Source organism: Rhineura floridana, chromosome 1 (assembly GCF_030035675.1).
Source record: "Rhineura floridana isolate rRhiFlo1 chromosome 1, rRhiFlo1.hap2, whole genome shotgun sequence".
Taxonomy (NCBI): Eukaryota; Metazoa; Chordata; class Lepidosauria; order Squamata; family Rhineuridae; genus Rhineura; species Rhineura floridana.
Genome location: NC_084480.1, coordinates 316348997 through 316368069, shown reverse-complemented (window position 1 = coordinate 316368069; position 19073 = coordinate 316348997). Strand labels below are relative to the sequence as shown.

General features: G+C 44.0%; 1 protein-coding gene across 3 annotated transcripts in view; it reads left to right on the top strand.

Moving 5' to 3' along the window:
- TSNARE1 (t-SNARE domain containing 1) overlaps window positions 1-18767 on the top strand; it is a 647930-nt gene extending 629163 nt beyond the window's left edge. For 2 of the 3 annotated variants that reach the window (XM_061607992.1, XM_061608002.1), the window contains exon 13: window positions 18576-18766. The gene's annotated coding sequence lies outside the window, so the exon portion shown is untranslated. Of the gene's footprint in view, window positions 1-18575 lie in introns of all 3 variants that reach the window. The other variant, XM_061608012.1, reaches the window with a different exon arrangement.
- The last annotated feature ends 306 nt before the right edge of the window (window positions 18768-19073 follow it).

The following is a 19073-nucleotide window of genomic DNA, read 5'->3' as shown; positions in this document are numbered from 1 at the left end:
TTTCAAATGAGTTGATTTTTCTCTTACCTGCTTTTCTCACTGTCCAACTTTCACATCCATCCATAGAGATCGGGAATACCATGATCTGAATGATCCTGACTTTAGTGTTCAGTGATACTTTGATGATACATCATTGCATTTGAAAATAGGGTTTAGAACCCTGATTAAACATACAGTCGGGGTGGGGGGAGAAAGAGAGGCACACCTCCCTCCCTCCCAACCGCATGATCGCTTTGGGCACCCCACAACCCTAATAGAAACGTTGGAAGCTGCTTTCTATTGAAGACACATTTACTGTTCTGCCAGTTCCAGTGCTTCTCCACTTGCCTGTTCTGAAAATGGGGGCACCCAACGCTAGTCAAACCCTGCCCCTTTTTACTGTAAAACCTGGTGGGATCTGCCTGAGTCCCTTCAAAGAGACAGATCTTTTGCAACAGATCGGCAGATCAACCCATTCCCTGTCCAGGTGTGGCCAATGGAAATGCTTTGCTGTAGGCGACTAGTGTGCTCACAGCCTGAGTCAGACCATTGCTCCAGCTAGCCCAGAAATGTCTACGCTGACAGGCCCCAGCTCTCCAGGATTTCAGACTGGGGTCCCTCTTCCAGTTGAACCTGGGACCTTCTGCATGCAGAACAGATGCTCTACCACTGGCTACCACCCTTCCCTTGAACAGAACAGAAGGTGCCATGGCCTGAATCTGCATCCTCATACATACAAAGCATGTGCACTGCTATAGAACAATGGATTCACCCCTTACATTTTAATATTAAGAAGCATTGTTGTGCTTTGCTGGAGTGTTGTGTTGTCGTTGTTACCTACTAAATCCAAAGGAACAAATGAATGAAATGCACCTTCCTCTCTCTTGCTCTGTGCTTATTCTTCAGTCCGTTTGCCAAATACCATTATTAATGGTGTTCTCTTTTTTCCCCTTGCACCATCTGTTCCAGAGCAAGTGGGAGGAGCTGCTTTGGGATGGAACAGATGGAGTATTTTCCCAAAAGCCTGAGGTGAGCTGGGCAGGAGAAAAGGTAGCAGAGAAGATAATGAACACAATTTTGATCTTCCAGGTGAAGGCTTGCATCTGGCTTCACCGGAAAGTTAAATATTGTCACAATAAATGATGCACTGGGAAGGAGACTTAGGGAGAATCGATCGATAGAACAACAACAACCTGCACAGAGTCAGATCTACACATTTAGTACAAAAGCATCCGTTATACAGGTGAGGAAAGTAAAGGTGAAATAAACAATCAGATGCCATGCTGGTTGGCATGTTTTCAAATAACAGCATAATTGAGAAGATTATTAGAGCAACCGTTTCAACTAAGAGAACTGACACATTTTGAGAAGCTAATAACCTGATGTTAGACATACATAAGGCAATTCTGGAAGGTGTCGGGGGTGGAGGCTGCAAAAAAAAAATCACAGAGAAAAGAGGATCAAAGCCAAGTAGACGATTGTTCCTCTTTTTACAGTCCTCTTCCATGCACTCCATACTTTTTTGCCTGATCCAAGCAAGGAAATATATTGGCAGAAAAAGCCCTTTATTATTATTATTATTATTATTATTATTATTATTATTTATTACACTTATATACCGCCTGACTAGCAAAAGCTCTCTGGGCGGTGAACAACAAAGGATATAATAAAATACACAATATAGTACAATAAAAACATATGACATAAAAACAATGAACGTTCGAAATCAATTACAACAAAAGAGATCAATAACTTAAGTTAAAAATGCAGTGGGAAAGAGGAAGGTTTTGACCTGGTGCCGAGAGGATGGCAATGTCAGCGCCAGGCGCACCTCCTCGGGCAGACTGTTCCACAGTTCAGGGGCCACCACTGAGAAGGCCCTAGATCTTGTCGTCACCCTCCGGGCCTCCCTATGTGTCGGAACCCGGAGGAGGGCCTTCGTAGCAGAGCGTAGTGAGTGGGCAGGTTCGTATCGGGAGAGACGTTCCGACAGATAGCGTGGTCCCGTACCGTGAAGGGCTTTGTAGGTTAATACCAGCACTTTGAATCTGGCCCGGACATATATCATTTATGAGTTGAGGAGTGGCAAGCATGTGCCTCTCAATGTGCATCCCAGCATGGATGCTTCACATCTGCCCTGCATCCCTTCAATAGAATGTGCATTTGGCCGCACATCCCAACACAATCAGTGCGCTGAGAGGGCTGTGGACACAGTGGCAGCCTGGGAAAAGTGCTACTGGGAATCGACCAGACCAGATGTTCTTTGGTGAGCTCTGCACTCCAGCACTCTGCAAGCCCTGGCTCATTGTTTCTGAACAATTTTTATTGCCTTTTTGAATTACAACGACTGGCTGCAATTTTTAGGACCTTTGCAAGCTCCTTTTCCAAGAATTTATATTCTCCACCCCCTGGAACACTCCTGTCTAGTAGTTGTTGACTCTGTTAATCTGTGGAGAAGTAAACAACTTGATTTCAAAGAACGATATTGGTGAGACCAGAGAGAGACCACCTTCTGCCCCGGGGGAGGATTTCCAGCACAGGCTGGGAATGAGAAAATAAAGAAATATATCTCTGCGAGTGTGAAGGAGGAAAGTCTCCTAAGACGCCGTGACTGGTAAGACGCCATGACTAAAGATAAGGTCTGATATGGAGAACTAAGGAATACTTTGAAGACCTCAGTCAGACTCTATAGTTGCCCCCCAAAAAATACATTTGTTGTTAACTGGATTTTAAAGGTAGATTCCAAAGGTGTTTTTTTTAAGTGGTTTTAAACTGTTCTCAACCGTTTGTTTTTTGCTCTCCTTCCTTTTTATCTTTTCATCTTTTTTTTTTGTTTCTTTTTTGCTGACTTGGATATTTTGCTTCGCTCATATTGTGTTTATATTTTATTTTATCTTTATGTTTTTATTCTTTTTATTTATTTTTTATTGGAGCCCCACTGTTTTATTATTTGTTATCTGTTAGGACCTGATCCCAGTGTTTGCCTCCTTTAAATCTTTTATGGTGCTCACCTGAAACCTGTTGATGAATGTGAAGAAGTGGGGCCTTTGACAGAGCTCTCAGATGCTTAGGCACCTTGGAAAAGTTATATGCCGATCAGCAAATAAAGAAACAGATTAAAAGGTGGAATAATGGTGCTTACAAAGAGGAACTATAAAGAGTTGGGCCTTTCCCCAAAATGCCTCCGTGACTCTGGCAAACTTCAAGCAACTGCGCAGGCTAAAATAAACTTTTTTTCCAGAGGATGGAAACCCCGATAGAGAATCTTTCACATCAGTTAAATAGCCCTGAAGTAGGTGAACGAACTTTGAATCATCTTCTGGACACTGTTCCTAGGTCTGCAGAACAGAAACAATCCCTGGATACTTCTGGCCATGGGGCAAATCTATCACAATGGGGTATCTCTCATGCTCTCCTTACCCCAGGAGAATGGAAAAAAGATGCAACCCCACCCCCCTTCTTTTGTGACGCAAAGGAACACCTTACATCACAGACTGTCCCAGAATCCGTACAGCACTCACAGCTGACTTCAAAGTGCTCTTCGGATTCACTATGGTTTGATATTATGGGAGCACAAAACATGCTTTTTGCAAACTCTCTCCAGATTATCCTGAGAAACATCACAGATATTAAGAATCAAATTGCAGAATTCAAACAATTTTATGGCCTTCATATGAGGACAGCCAATGAATCTTCTGTACATCTACAAGCTCCTCCTCCTGCTATTTCACTAAAAGACAATGATAAGAGAAGCTACAATCTATATCGATCTCTGGGAACCAGGAATGAGATCTGTATTAATGTTAGTACTCAAACTGAGCTCCCAGAGGTTCTGCCCAGAACCATTGACCAAAGGAATGAGAGATTCAAGGGATCTACTGGATTAAGACCAGAAAAGCCCACTGATGTAGACAGGTGCACTGAGGGGAAAGGGGGGAAACACAGGAGCGTCAGGGATGAAAACAAACCTCAAAATAGGCGGGGAGTGACCAAAAAATCAGCTAAGGGAAAAAGGGGAAGAAATTCCCATAGCACTAAGTTTAATTTTAAGAATTTGTTTAATTTACTTGAAAGACAAGAAAAAGGAAAAAAGGTGCAAACAAAAAAAGTTATTCAATCCCCAAATCTCCAAGGTAAGGGGTCCAGTTTTCGGCCCTTCCCTTCCCTACCCCCCATAGTGTTTTGCAACTTCCCTAGGCCCAGGGATAAGCCAACACAGATTGGAAAGAAACTTCACTTTATACAGATACTTCATGGCATTGGAGTCACTTATTTATCAGATCTAGATATAAAGGAAGTTGAGAACCTGTCTTTTGATTTTCCTAACTTTGGATTAAAAGTAATCTTTAATAGGACCTCCATTGTAGCTGATATCCTTAGATGTAGGAAAGTTTTTTTGCAAAATTTGGTATAGAGGTGAATAGACATTTTATAATACTTCAATCCAACCTCTGCTTAAAGATCCATGTGTCTCTCACCAGAACACAGTGTCTATTAAAAGAGACAAATTTTTGTCTTTAAATCTCCTACTGAGGAGCTGTTGGACTTGAAGGAGGCTGTATCAATGGGTGATAAGCCATCTTCACCCCTAAATTCAAATGAATTTATAGACTTGAGAAGCGGAGATGATGTAATAACTATGGGCCTGTTATCTACTAACCCTATGAAATCTGAAGCGGGTAAACCCCCCTGTAATGACCTCTTGACTGTGAATCCCTCCCAAGAAATCCACATCAGAGAGACTCATCCCCAGCGTGGAGTGGAAAACACCCCCCTCCGAATCAGCTCTGACCTCTGTAATATCGGAAGAAGAGGCACTAATTACCACATTTTATTCACTTCCAGCTGAGGAGCAACAGTTTATTATTGCCAGGTTACCAAAACTGCTAAATAGGTTAGTGGATAACGATATTTCCCTGAACCTGCCCCTACTACCTACCAAGGTTCAAACCCCAATTTTAAAAGACTATCAGAGACCTTTTACTTTTAATTCCTCCAAGGAAAATGTTGTTAATAATCACCCAATAATTATAGCATCCACTCAAGAGAAATTGCGTGCGTCAAATTCCACAATCCTTTGTTCTGTAAAAGAATTGGATTTAATCCACCTGGGCTTCTTTCAAAACAAAGCTCAAAACATTCCAGCAGAAATTAACTTATTACCCCAACCTTCTGCACCAGCCTTGAGGAATAAGATTACTCCCCAGTCAGGAGCGCAAACGGTACCCCATGCAGCCTCTAACTGTATAGCTGCGGAGGACCCTCCGATAGAATTAGACTCAACAGGTGAACATCTCCGGTTACCACATGCTCAGGGGCCCCCAAACTATGGAGATCACAGAAGCAAAGGAGGCCGTAATCAAGGAACGTCGGTTCCCAGGTCTTTTTGGAATCTGCTTAGAGAGGACGGCCAATCTTGACTGCCCTCTGTACCACACTCCAATGGCACCGTACCTATTCAGGTCCTGTCATGGAATGTGGCAGGATGGCTCTCCAAGCTAGCTGATGAAAACTTCAAAGACTTCTGTGCCCAATTTCAGATTCTTTTTGTCCAAGAAACCTGGGTGGCTTCAATGACCTTCCCCTCCCTCCCCGGGTATGCTGTTTATACCCTCCTAGCAATAAAATCAGATGGCAGAGGCCGACCACGAGGTGGTCTGGCAACTATAATCGTGGTTGATCATAATTCCAGTATCTCACGATTGAACTGGGCTCTAATAGTAATATCTTAATTCTTCAAATTATCTGGCCTTCAGGTCTAAAAATCTTCCTGATAAATGTGTATTGCCCCCCACAACCTTCCAAATGTGAGGGTATCTCAGTTTGGACTGAGCTAGATCCGGTTCTCTCCTCTTTATATGACTCAAACCACGAGCCTTTAATTTTAATGTCAGGTGACATAAATGCTAGGATAGGATTAAACAACCTTAAAATAGGGGAGAAACTTGGCCTGATACCGGAAGATTTGACTTTTTCCCCCACTAGGAACTCAAAAGACCCAGCTATTAACTTAGCCGGTCAATCTTTATTTGCCCTTGTCTTTAAGTTTCAGCTATATATAAGTAATGGGATAGGTAGAAGCCCTGTATCAGAGTTGTATACGTATATCGGACCAAGGGGAAAGAGTGTCATAGATTCTATGATCCTCTCTCGACCACTTCTTCCTGACTTTGAAACCTTCAAAGTCCTTGCAAGGCCTGAGAGTGATCACATGTCAATCCAATCACTTTTTTCCATGCCAGTCGGATTTATCCCTTCAGCGCCAGCTCCTCCCGAGAACCTGACTCTTCAAGGTGACAAAAGGGTCCGCTGGAATGGGAAGATCCAAGAAGGAATAAATCTACTTCTAATGTCCCCTAGGTTGATAACTTTAAGGGATCAACTTCTGTTCATTTTGGATCCCTTGGAAATTTTTAACAAAATAGTGAAAGAAATTAGGCCTTTTGTGGTTAGCTCCCACCCAGTTAGACAGCCAAATCAAGGCTGGTTTGATGCACAGTGCGCTGCCCACAAACTTATTCCATCGAGCCATAAGGAAACTAAGAAAAGTGGACTCTCTAGAAAATTTTAAATCTTATATTCATCTCCGTAGAGAGTACAAAAATTTGCTGCGCTCTAAAAAGGATAACCACATCCGCCAACTGTGGATGGAGTTAGGTCTGGCAACCTTGGAAAAGAACTCCACTAGGTTTTGGGCTCTGGTGACAAAAGGGATAAATGGGGGAACTGGTGTTTTGGACAATCAAATCACTTCAACACAATGGGACACACATTTTTCCTCCCTTTTCAGTCAGTCTATCACCAGCCCAACTCTAGGTAGTACCCTCAATTCAGACTTTTTTTTGCTCTCCTCCTGCCCTGAATGGGACCCTGTAACCTTTGATGAAATAAATACTTTGATTGATTCTTTGCCTGCAAAAAAGGCACCAGGGGAGGACATGCTCCCTGCAGAATTGTACAAATCAAATCTCGTCTGGTGGTGCCCAGTTTTTGCCAAAATGTTCACTTATATAAATCAACATGGGAAAATACCTCAGGGCTGGGGAGTATGCATAATTGTGCCTGTCCATAAAAGAGGCTCTAAGGCAAATCCAAAAAAATTCAGACCGATTAGCCTCCTCAATGTTGTAGCTAAATTGTACTCTAAATATTTACTATGCAAATTGGAAGCCTGGGCTATTGAGAACTCAATCATTGCCAAAGAGCAGGCAGGGTTCATAAAGGGAAAGTCTACAATAGATCAGTGTTTTATTCTTCATCACCTGATCCAGAAATATTCCCAAAGTGGCAGAAAAGAGCTTTTTGTTGCCTTCGTGGATTTTACTTCTGCCTTTGATCTTATTGACCAATGGCCACTGGATTAGGCTGATGGGAGTTGTAGTTCAAAAAAGTAACTTTTCCAAGCTCTGTCAATAATGTAGAGGCGGGGAAGCCTTTTCAGTCCAACGGATGCAATTCCCTTGGAGGCAGTCTCCTGGGGATGGAACGACGGATGTGTGACTCTTGCCTTTGTTCACTAAGCTGTATTCCAGCCACACAGACCCCGGAGGTTTCTGTGCGTTTATGCACATGCACACACCCACTCCTCCATCCTTCATCGAGGCAAGAAAGAGGCATTATCACAGTGCAAGTTCAACAGCCAGGCAAACACACTCCAGGAGGATGTAGACTAGTGGCTTGGGGAGGGGTAATGGTCTGGACAGAGTCCTGAGGGCCAGACAGAGAAGCCCATAGGGCCATATTCATCCCCCAGACCTGAGATTTCCCACCCCTGCAATAAAGTGGATTTCCCACCCCTGCAATAAAGTGGATTTCCCACCCCCGCAATAAAGTGGATTTCCCACCCCCGCAATAAAGTGGATTTCCCACCCCCGCAATAAAGTGGATTTCCCACCCCTGCAATAAAGTGGATTTCCCACCCCCGCAATAAAGTGGATTTCCCACCCCTGCAATAAAGTGGATTTCCCACCCCTGCAATAAAGTGGATTTCCCACCCCTGCAATAAAGGATTGCCCATTTCTGGCAAATCTGTTACATCTACTGTCTTAAACACAGTTTGCTAACTTTGCCCAAACTTCATGATTATGTATTTTGCTTTCCTACTCTGGTTGGTTCTTCGTGTAACCTTCAGCACGCAGCATGGAGTAAGCAAGCGGCAGTTGTAATATAGGTCTGTAATTCTCTAGAGCTCCTATTAACAGTTTTCACATGTCAATTTTTTAAAAAAAAACACACACATGAAGGCCTGTTATTGCAATAATTGCATTTTTGATATTGCGCCCATATTTTCTACCGGCTAGGGGAAGTCTAGCATGCATGATAGAAGCAGCCTATTTCTTTTTTTCCAAAAACAACTTTCAGTAAATAGTGCAATAAGTAACTGTTTTAATGAGGTTTTGGAGGGGCAATAATGTGCCATTTGGACCTTTCTTTATAACAGCTCTCTCACAAGCCTGCAAAGACTCACACATTTGTTATATATTTCAATATCTTCTACCAGTTTTCAAAGTGTATCAGTTCCCTGAGGTATTGAGCCAAACTTGTATAGATTTTAAATGCCTCAGTTTCACAGCAATATCCTAACAATATCATCACTCCCGTTTGTAAGGTGGTTATCTCGAATCCCAAGGCATGCCGAGAAATGCTGCTTTTTTTTAAAAAAAGAAAAAGAAAAAGCCTTGTCTTCCTCCAGCCCCCACCCTCTGATTAAAAAAAACCTGACAAACCCAAGGACTGCACCAGTCCGCTGTCTTCATGCAATGCAGGGTGCTTCAAACTCACAAGAAATCACCTACTGAAGTCCGTATCCAGTTAAGTTCTACTCAGAGTTAGGGGTGGAAGGATCTGTCAGTTCCGGTTCTCTCCGTTTCTCATTTTTCCAATCTAAAATTCACTTTTCCACATTTCTGCAGCAATTTGCTATTTTTTTAAAAAATCCTCATGGAAAATGGTCAGCATTTTGGTGCAATTTCTCCTAACAAAGACATTTTTGTATGAAGTTTGACTGATGGAACACATTTTTGCAAGCATCTTGCATTTGCACTTTGCATTTTCTCCTAACATAATGCATATGCTGTTCTCATAAATGCATACATTTCATGCACCCTTTCCCTTAATATATGCATTTTTGTAACCATTCTTTGGTTGGAGAACTGCATTGCAAAATTTGGTGTGAATTTTTAAGGACAGCTGTGTTTCAGTTCTTACATTATTTCAGAAAGTGTGAATTTGATAAATTCAACTTTAAATGTGAACTGAATCTAATTTCTCCCTCGTGCTTACTCAGAGTATACCCATAGAAATTAACAGGCATAAGTGAGTCATGTCCATTAAGTTCAATGGGTCTACTCTGCATAGAACTAACATTGGATATAACCTTGACAGTCTAAATCAAGGGTGGGGAACTTTGACCCTCCAGATGTTGCTGAACTGCAATTTCCATTGGAATTGGCTGCGACAATGGACTGGATGAGAACTAACAAACTGAGACTCAATCCTGACAAGACTGAGATGCTGTTGGTGGATGGTTTCTCTGATCGGATGGTGGATATATACCCTGTCCTGGATGGGGTTACACTCCCCCTAAAGGAACAGGTGCGTAGTCTGGGAGTCATCTTAGACTCTTCCCTCACACTTGAGGCTCATGTAGCCTCGGTGGTCCGGAATGCTTTCTACCAACTTTGGTTGGTAGCCCAGCTACGTCCCTATCTGAGTAAGGAGGACCTCACATCAGTGGTACATGCTATGGTAACCTCGCGTCTGGACTACTGCAATGCGCTTTACGTAGGGCTACCTTTGAAGACGATTCGGAAGCTACAGCTAGTGCAAAATGCAGCGGCCAGACTGCTAACAAGAACTAAGCGGTCTGAGCATATAACACCTGTGCTAGCCCGTTTGCACTGGCTTCCAATATGCTTCCGGGCCAGATTCAAAGTGTTGGTACTTACCTATAAAGCCTTATACGGCGCGGGACCACGATATCTGTCGGAACGCCTCTCCCGATATGAACCGGCCCGTACACTACGGTCTACTACGAAGGCCCTCCTCCGGGTTCCGACTCATAGGGAAGCCCGGAGAGTGGTGACAAGATCTAGGGCCTTCTCAGTGGTGGCCCCCGAACTATGGAATGGTCTCCCCGAGGAGGTGCGCCTGGCGCCGACACTATCATCTTTTCGGCGCCAGGTTAAAACCTTTCTCTTCTCTGAGGCATTTTAATTCCTGTTAATTCTAAATTATTATATTTTGATTTTAGACTGTACAGTTTTGTGTACAGTTTTGTGTTATTTTTATTGTATTTTTAATGTTCACCGCCCAGAGAGCTGTTGCTAGTCGGGCGGTATATAAGCTTAATAAAATAAATAAATAAATAAATAAATCAGCCCTAGCAAGCATGGCCAGTGGTCAGAGTTTATGGGAGCTGTAGTTCAGCAACCACTGGAGGGCAAAACGTAATAGAATGAAGGATGCCCCTGAGCCCAGTTTGTTCTCCCACCCTGGCAGGACTGCCTCTTCACAATGTAATGAGTGCCGCCTTTCAGCTGAGGATAGGGAAGGAATTCAATTCAGTTCACATTTAAAGGTGAGCGTACCTTATTCGCTCTTTCCAAAACAGTAAGAGAAGCAAAACGCAGCCATCCTTTGACATTCACACTCTTCTGAATGTTGTGGTGCAGTTCTCCAGCCGAGTAATGTGTACAGAAATACAAAGGTACAGGTGAAATGTGCATAAAAATGCAGCTATTGCTAAAAAAAAGAAATTCAAAAGTGCATTATAGTAATGGAAATTGCTGTGTGAAAATATAGACAAATTTGCATAAAAGATCTGTCTGTTAGGAGAAATCCCTAAAATTCTGATGAATAATCATTACAAACGTATTTGGAAGGGTGGAGAACTGAACTTAAAACCGGTAAAAATGAGAAGCCAAGAGAAACCAGAATTGACAACTCTGCCCATCCATGCCCTTAACCCAGTTTCTTTCCTGGCAGTTTTGGACTCCATCTCCCATCAGCTCCAGTCAGCATGGCTAATGGTCAAGGATGATGGGAACTGGAGTCCAACAACATCTGGAGGATGCCAGATTGGGAAAGGCTGTTCTACCTGGAGGAGAAACCCAAGAGAGGACTGGTCTCCACGAGGCAGCTGTAACTCCGCAGAGACCCCTAAGATACTCTCCTCTGGAAGCTTTTGCCAGATTCCACTTCTCCTGGGATGAAGGGGGACATCAAAGACCTTCTAGAGCTGGGTTGATTCCGGCAGGCAACAGGAGGAGGCCATGTGTCTCTTGCTATTTTATTTCTTATTTTGCTTGCAAAGATTACTCACCATTAAGATAACAACCCCTCAGGGCAGTGTAGCTCATCTGTTAAAAATAAATACAAGAATGAGGCTGTGTCTCACAGCAGTAGTAATGCAGCTTCAGCTGTGAAGGAAAGCCCTGTCAGAGTGAGCCAAGCAATGCCGTTGGCTCCCAATGCTGCCTGTTTCATGTCACTTAGGCCGTGCCTTGCTTACGCTTTTGACCTCTCTCTTTAGCCCCCAAGATGGAGTCAGCGAGCTATTGCCACTTGTAACTTTGACCTTTTTTGCTGGGCTGCCCATTCTGCAAGTCATCAGAGCTTTAGAAAAATGAAAACAGAAAGACTCAGTGAGATGTACTGGCTTCCAAGTAGGTCTACAAGTCAATGTTGGACTGTGGAGTGCCACTGTAAAGGGTTTTGGACAGAAAAAGAGAAAGCCGCAAAATGGTACTGGAAAATAGAGTTTTATGAAATGTGCTTACAACTTAGATACCAAACACATCTAATATTTTCCAGTACCATTTTGAAGATTTACGTCTCTCTGTCCCTCTATCTCTCTTCCTGTGTTTGGTTAGGATCATAGAATTGGAAGGGGCCTATAAGGCCATTGAGTCCAACCCCCTGCTCAATAATTGCTGCTCTCCCTTTTTACCTTCAGGATTCTTGTCAGCCAGCCATACCCTCTTCTGGGATATGCCATTCCATCTCCTCTCTCTCATAAAAACACAAGAAGGCCCTGATGGATGAGGCCAATTGCCCATCTCATCCAGCATCCTGTTCTCACAGTGGCTGACCAGATGCCTATGGGAAGCCCGCAAGCAGGGCCCAAGTGCAACAGCACTCTCCCCTCCTGCGGGCTCCAGCAACTGGTATTCCATTTCCTACCCCTGTCAGCCAGCATTTCTTGACCACTGAGCAAGCTCAGTCCTCAATGGGCTGTTTTAAAGCTCTTCCCCCGGGTATTATTCAGGTGTTTTAAGTACCTCTGCGAATCTTAAGATTCCTCCAAGCCTTCTGCTTGTGCATGGATGGCACCAGTTTGTCTCATAAGAATCAGTATTTGTGATCCAGTTGCCCTTTTTATTGTGTATACATGATGATTTGTGCAGATGATGGGATCAGGGCAGTTATACATGATCTAGTTTTGAATGCTGTTTGTGCCTGTCGGGGTTGACATACTAAATCTTTGTGCTAGCAGAACAACTTAAACTAGTGCAAGGGGATTTTCCCTTCCTTATATGCTCCCCAGGCTATCCCCAAATCTGCTCCAGAGGATTGGGGGAAACCTCAGAGGCAGATTTAGGGGGGGGGTGGAGAAGAGAGTGAGAACATTCCATTGTAGAAGGAAAAATCCTTGCTGTGATGAAATGTTCAACTTAGCGCTCTATTGACTACTACCCACTGCTGCTTTTTCATACTTGGTACATATCCCGTCATTTCCTGCTGAAATCTTGTAACGTTTAATACGACAAATCCTCCAGGTTTATTTTTTTGTCTCACCTTTGTTGTGCTATAGCACAAGGGAGCCCCCCTCCCCAAATGGCAATCATGCAATAACACTGCAGAAGCATCGTAGAACAACCAAGAAAGTGGGATGATGTGTGGATGGTCCAGCATAAATCCTCCGCTAATGCACTATTATTGCATCAGATATGTTGCAGAATACACATACACACACACAGCACCACCAGTCTGGTCCATAGTTTGCTGTTAGCACGTCGGATAGCATCCCCTGGGTTTAAAAAGGTTATGGCTGAGCCGCAGCTAGTTTCATGTTTGCTTTTACAAACACTGAAATAAAATACTCTGGGAACTGCAGCTTTATGTAATATGATGCATTTTTTAATATTTTCCCACACTAATACATGCCTTTCTATGCACACTTGACGCCTGTATACACATTTTTGTATGCATTACATGGCTGGAGAACTGTCTTGCAAAATATGGAGAAGGGTGAATTCCAAATTATGGCTGTGTTTCAGAATGTGCAAATTAAGTCAGTTCACCTTTGCATGTGAACTGAATTGAATTTCTCCCCCATTCCTATTCAAAGAGAAGGTGGGAACCAAACGTACCATTTACCTTGTGCAAAGTAACCCATTGTATCTCTCGTTACGTATGGAAAGCTGACCCATGGGCAAATCAGCCAAGAGCCAAAGCTTCTTCCAATATATTCATTGATGAGTTCCTCTAGGACTAGGAGGTGAGGGGTGGGTGGGAAGGCATGAGATGGAGTTGTCAAGGAGATAACGTTGTGGTTCATTATGAAGCCAGATTGCCTTTGGAGGAGCTAAATGGCCAAAAGAGAATTGTTATCACCCTCCAAAAACCACATCACTCTGCTTGGGAGGAGTATTTAAGGACAGGACCGGCTTGTCATAATGAGAAGATTATTTTGGCAATGAAAAGAAGTCCCTGGTTTCCAAAGTGTTGCTTGTCATTTAATCAGAAGAAAGTACAGAATGTATAATTATCAGAGATTGGCTACAGTTTTACAGTTTCATGCAAGATCCTGGGTAGTGAGAAATGGCAAGGGAAATGCTGAGATTGGTTGAGAAAGTTCTTTGCCATTCTCAACTCTATAAAGAGACAGAATCATACTTTTGGAGGGTAGAGTATGTGCATTGAATGCAGAAGTTCCCAGCCTCACTCCACGCCATCTCCAGAAAGACCTGGGGAAAAACTGATTTGTGATTAAAAATCAGGCAATGATAGTTATTCCAGATTCAAATTTGTTCTCTGCTGTAAACTCACCGCTTGGCTGTGGGTGACTCATTGCTTCTCAGTGTAACATACCTTAGAGGGGCTGTGAAAATAAAATGAGATCACCTTATCTATACCTCTCTGAGCAATTTGGACAAGTAGCAGGATCCCAATGCAACCAACCAATTCTAGCAATTGTCAAACTCTGTTGCAGGCAACAAGCATCAAAATGTCTTGGAAACTCATCAGGGCTGCCACAATGAGAAGTCCAGTAATGGCAGATGTCATGGAAGGCTGGAGGACATGCCAGGCAAGAAATCAGACAAGAACTTTAATGTCTCTGTCATACAAGGACAGAATAGCAGCTGGAAATTCTTGGCTCCTCCCAGATATAAGTCCAGTGCCACCTAGTGATTAACTATGCAATGACACTCTCCACACAGTGGACAAGCTTCCCTGAAAGGCAGACTGCCCACCCACTCCCAATCCTGCTTTGCAATGTGCTGATGCAGGACAGTGTGGGGTGTTTTGTTTCTACGATAGAAAAGTTCATGAGGGGCAGTGGTGAGACCCAGCAGGCCTGTGGATGCACCCTAGCACACTTCCCAGAATCCTCCGCAACACGTGAGTTTACTGCAGGGGGTGGGGAACCTCTGGCCTGTGAGGCCGTTTCCTCCAAACCATGGTCACCTGCCCCACATCTGATGCCATATATGATGCCAGGCGTAGGGTAGGTAAGGACATGGCTACAAAGGAACAATCAGGAACGTCAAGTGAACTTCCAATTGTCCCTTTGGAAATGGGGCCTGCTGATAGCACTGAGCGTGAACCCCACTAGGATCAGCTGCATTAGAGGATTTCCCAGCAAGAACTTCCTAGCGCAGCCTGAGGGAGAACAACAATTTGTAAATGCCAATGAGCAGCTGATCATCAGCACTTTCACCTAGGGTTGCCAGGTCAGAAGCATCCCAAAGCCTGAGATTTTAGGGGTGGGCCCTAGTGATGTCATGGGGTGGGCCCCAGTGATGTCATGGGGCAGGCCCCAGTGATGTCATTAAGCATCAACCACAGTTGCTTGGAGCATACCACTCAAACAAACAAAAAATTCTCTGATTGGAAATCCAGATAGAAATCTTAGCTAAATGAGGGTGGTCCCAGGTCCAGCTGAAGTGACGGGAGCATTCCTTCTCACCTGCTTAGGGAGCCTGGGCAGGGAACATTTAATCTAGCCTACTTGCTTCTGGCAAATAGGGTTTAAGTGCCCTCAGGCAAGTTACCAGAAGGCTATTGTAGAAAAAAAAGAGCTTAGTGTTGTGGAGATGTTAGATGGAAGCACTCAGGAGTAAAGACTCCTCATAATTAGAAAAGCACAACACATTGTAACCCTATTTAGATCTCCTATACACAAAGGGACTTTTGTTACTGCTGAATGTTATAAATTTACTCATGAGATTTTCAGACAAGCAGGGGAAAACAAGAGTGGGTTCTAGCTATTGCCTTGCACCTTGAATTGAGCTCAGAAACATACAGGCAGCCAATGCAAGCTGGCCAGAATCGGTTTTATATTGTCGGACTGTCTGGTCCCTGTTACCAATCTGGCCACTGCATTTTGCACAAGCTGCAATTTCCGAACCATCTTCAAAGGCAGCCCCACATAGAGTGCATTGCAGTAATGTAATTTGGAGGTTACCAGAGCGTGGACACTGAAGCCAGGTTATGCCTGTCCAAATAGGGATGTAGTTGGGCCACCAACCGGAGTTGGTAGAAGGCACTCCGTGCCACCAAGGCTACCTGAGCCTCAAGTGACAGAGATGGTTCTAGGAGAACCCCTAAGCTACAAACCTGCTCCTTCAGGGGGAGTGCAACCCCATCTGAATGACAGACTACAGGAATATAAGTGGATCAGAACTAGGCAGCAAATCCCATCCCTAGTTAACATCCCTTTTAAGGGAATGGGTTCCCATAAAACAATCTGATTGCCGTCTTCTGAAGAGGATGCTGTTCTCGGGATTCCATGAGTAGGAGAACTGCAGTTAGCAAATAAAGAGAATCATTTATTGAAAAATGCAGATGGAAGCGGTAAGTGGCCTATTGTTATCAGTGGGAACTTGAAGGCTAATCCTAAAAGAGCCCAAGAATCAGGCACATTGTAAAGTCTTAGTGGTGACTTGCAAGTGGCATAAACATTTTTGTGTATGAGTGTAACCCTGTTGATTTTGAGGAATGCTTGAAGGCTAAAGAATGACTGGCCCAAAGAGAAATAAAATGAGCATAGTTGCACAAAGCTGGAACTGGAAACCTTTGGCAGATGCCTGTCTCCCATTGATAACCAGAGCTCTGCATCTCCTCTCTCAGCACTATGGGTTTTCCTGTGCCATCTGCCTCCCCACGGAGAATTCCCCATTTCCCTGCAACATTATCCAATACAAGGGTGGGAAGCTCAGGATCAGGGACCAAATTTGCTTTTTGAACACTCCCTAGGTCAGCCTTCCCCAACTAGTGGGCCACCAGATGTTGTTGGACCACAATTCCCATCTTTCCTGACCATTGGCAATGCTGGCTGAGGCTGATGGGAGTTGTGGTCCAACAACACCTGGTGGCCCACTAGTTGGGAAAGGCTGCCCTAGGTCATGTCTCCTCCCAGGCCACACCCTCTCACCCCAACCACACCCCCTCACTGGCCTTGCTTTTCACCTTCTTTGAGTGTTTTTGCCTGACTAGAATGCATCCTTGAATGCTAATAATGCTTCTTGCTTTCCTAAATGGAAGACAGAGTGGGTGTGTGAGTGGGTGCAAAATCTAGCCTACTGTACAAAGGTAACACTTACATTGCTCCACTCACTTTTGCCTCTGGCCCTGCCCACCACTGGCATCTGTCCCCCAGAAGGTAGCCCACAAGGCAATGTAGCCCTCGGGCTAAAACAAGTTCCCCACTCCTGATCTAGTAGAACATTCTGTACATACTGTGTGAATGTGAATCCCAATTCATGTTGGCGGACTGAGCACTGGAGGTGGGAAAACTCCCTACAGAATGGCTCCAAGTCATGTATGGGTTTCTCTGGTATTGCTGTTGTTGCTTTCAAACAGAAGTCCAGGGTACCCTGGAGTTCTTTAGAAAGTTAACCGTTTGCTCACTGAGAAGATCAGTAATGATGGACAAAGTATCATGAAAATATTATGGTTTGCCCTGAACTATCCTACTCCCATTGCAATGTGTAACCACAGAGATGTGTTAAACTGCACAAGATGAGGCCCTATAGTCTGGTCATTGTGTTTCATGACTTGAGTTGGGTACCCTAAGAAATGCCCCCAAATCCCTGTGATGTGGATGTGAAAAGTGTTCCATTGCACCAGAAAGTCTGTGAACCACCATCGTTAATGATGCAGCCTGGGAGAGGACATTCATCAGGATGAGGTTGAACTGCATGTCAGATGCAACATCTAGATCATGTCTCAACCATCATCTTAATCACATCTCGACTGATTGTCCTTATTGTTCTTTCTAAGTGTGAAGGTAAATCAGGGAGCAATCCAAACCCAAGATCCACGGGATGAGCAGAGTTTGGAACAGGTGGATCTCCAGTTGAGCTGGCTGAGCCTGGGCTCAGCTGAGGCTATGACAGGTGAAGTCCCCCACCCCGGCTCAGCCAGAGATACACTAGCAGAAGTCCTACATCCCGGCTTAGCCGGGGCTGAGCTGAAGCCAATTGAACAGAGGTGGGGGAAGTTATGAAAAGGCAGGGGAGACTTACCCCTTTTCCAGACTCTATTCAGCTCAGCTGTATGGCCTAGCAACCCAGCAGAAGTTACACTGGCAAAATGGAACCACCTTCTTCCCGTGATTTTAATCTGTTTTATTTTTAACATTGAATATAAAATGTTGTAATCCACCCTTGTACCTGCTGGTGAAGGGCAGGTGATAACAGCAACAACAACAACAACAACTATTATTATTATTATTATTATTATTCAGGCTCAAACCATCTCAGCTGGCACTAGCCCCACTTCTGAACAGAGTTTGGAATGGGGTAAGTTACACCAGCATAATTTACCCTGGTGTAAATTATGCTGGCTTCCTATAGTTTGGATTGCCAGCACCCTGAGAATTTCCCAAGCATGGAATACATGGAAGACAGTTGAGCATTCAGCCTTTATACCTTTCAACCTTTAAAAGAGTATTAGACACATTCATGGAGGATAAGGCTGTCAGTGGTGATGAACCATGATGGCTAAGTCGGAGACAGTGTGCCTCTGAATGCCAGTGGCTGGGGATCCCAAGTGGTGCTGTTGCTTGCGGGTTTCCCATAGGCATCTGGTTGGCCACTGTGAGAACAAGATGCTGGACTAGATAGATCTTTGCCCTGATCCAGCAGAGCCTGCGTTATGTTCTTACCCAATAGGTGTGTACTGGATGAAGATACATTTACATTTCAAGAGGTTCCTTCCTTCCTTCCTTCCTTCCTTCCTTCCTTCCTTCCCTCCTTCCTTCCTTCCTTCCTTCCTTCCTTCCTTCCTTCCTTCCTTCCTTCCTTCCTTCCTTCCTTCCTCTCTGTCAAATGTGATGAATACTGATCAGCTTTTCTTCTCATTCACAGGGTACCTGATCACATCATCTAGTGGAAGCCAAAGATGTTCCACATACAGGTCATGCATCAATCTCAACTTTGCTGAATATGTTGCATTAAAAAGTGCTTTAGCCAATAAACACTGCAATTATATAAGAAGACAAAGAAGATCTAGTGTTCGCCTTTTCTTAATGGCTTTGAAAAATTCTATCATAAAGTCAGTTTTGCACAGAACTCTAGTGCCCTGATTCATTTGGGTGGGTGGGGGAGAGACATAATGTGCTGGCAGAAATGCAACAGCACAGATCCTGAATTCTGATCTGAAACAAGAGACCAATAGGATAATGCGCTCTCAAACCATCCTGTGTGGAGATGCTCAGGGTTACATTTTCATGCACTGATCTAATGCAGCCTTTCCCAACTGCACACTTTCTGGATGTTTTGAACTTCAGCTTCCATCATACCTGGCAATTGGCTATGGTGGCTGGGGCTCATGGGAGTTGTAGTCCAAAGCATCAGGAGAGTACC